Raw genomic sequence first — 1,713 nt, 5'->3', positions numbered from 1 at the left:
GACAGAGGGAGACTCCATATCAAAAAAAAAAAAAAAAAGAAAAAAAAAAGAAAAAAGAAAAAAAAAGAAAAAGAAAAAGAAAATTTGTAATTCGCATTGGAAAAACCTCCCCACGACATCTGCAGAGTTACAGGATACAAAATCAACAGCAAACAAAGGTGCAATTCTACATACTGGGAGTGAATAATGTGAACGGGAAAAGACGAAACCATTTCCATTTACAACAGCCTCCGAAACAATAATATACTTGGAGAGTCACTGAAGCAAGAAGGTGAAAGTCTTGTACAATACAAACTGGCTGGGCATGGTGGCCCACGTCTGAATCCCAGCACTTTGGGAGCCAGAGGCAGGTGAATCACCTGACATTATTACTTTAGGACCATCCTGGCCAACAACTGCACTCCAGAATGGGTGACAGTTTGAGACTCCATCTCTAGAAAAAAAATAATCAATAAAACCAAACAACATTGCTAAGAGATGTTAAGGCAATACAGAGACAGAACGCAATCCCCGTAAAAACTCAAATTATTTCTTACAAAATACAAGAAGCATTATTAAAATTGGTATGGAATCTCTAGGCATCTTGAATTGTCCAAGGGAAGAAAAAAAACAACAACAACACAAACTTTTCTTTTTTTTGTTTGTTTGGTTTTTTTTCTTTTTTTTGGAGGGAGTCTCACTCTTGTCATCCAGGCTGCAGTGCAGTGACACGATCTCAGTTCACTGCAACCTCCATCTCTTGGGTTCAAGTGATTCTCCTCCCTCACCCTCCCAAGTAGCTGGGATTACAAGCGCACACGAACATGCCAGGCTGATTTTTTATTGTTTTGTAGAGACAGGTTTTCCCCATTTAGGCCAGGCTGGAGTCGAACTCCTGACCTCAGGTGCTCCACCCACCTTGGTTACCGGATTTCCTCACAGCCCTCTGAGTACTGAAGAGGAACAAAAAAGAGGCCGGGCCCAGAGGAACATAAAAGGGGCCGGGCCCGGTGTCTCACATCCGCAATCCCTGCACTTTGGAGGCCGAGAAGGGTGAATCACTTGAGGTCAGGAGTCCAAGACCAGTCTGGCCAATGTGGTGAAAAGCTGTTTCTACTAAAAATACAAAAAAATGAGGCGAGCATTGTGCTGGGCGCTTGTAATCGCAGCTGTTCAGGAGGCTCAGGCAAGAGAATTGTTAGAACCCGGAGGGTGGAGGTTGCAGTAAGCTGACATCACACCACTGTACTCCAGCCTGGGAGACGGAGTTAGATTCCATCTCTACAAAAACACAAAAACTAGCCAGGCGTGGTGGCGGGCACCTATACTCCCAGATACTCAGGAGGCTGAGGCAGAGGTTGCAGTGAACTGCGACCCCGCCCCTGCACTCCAGGCAGGGGGACAAGAGTGAGACTTCGTCAAAAAAAAAAAAAAAGGTCAGATGCCGTGGCTCACACCGGTAATCCCACCGCTTTGGGAGGCCGAGGCAGGTGGATCACAAGGTCAGGAAATCATGACCATCCTGGCTAACACGGTCCAACTCCATCTCTAGTGAAAAAAATACAAAAAAATTAGCTGAGCATGGTGGCAGCCACCTGCAGTCTCAGCTACTCAGGAAGCTGAGGCAGGAGAATGGCGTGAACCCGGCTGGGGGAGCAAGTGGTGAGTCAAGATCGCGCCTCTGCACTCCACTCCAGCTAGGGCGACAGAGGGAGACTCCATATCAAAAAAAAA

This window comes from Mandrillus leucophaeus, unplaced genomic scaffold (assembly GCF_000951045.1).
Source record: "Mandrillus leucophaeus isolate KB7577 unplaced genomic scaffold, Mleu.le_1.0 Scaffold1632, whole genome shotgun sequence".
In the NCBI taxonomy this organism is placed as follows: Eukaryota; Metazoa; Chordata; class Mammalia; order Primates; family Cercopithecidae; genus Mandrillus; species Mandrillus leucophaeus.
This window is presented reverse-complemented; position numbering follows the sequence as displayed.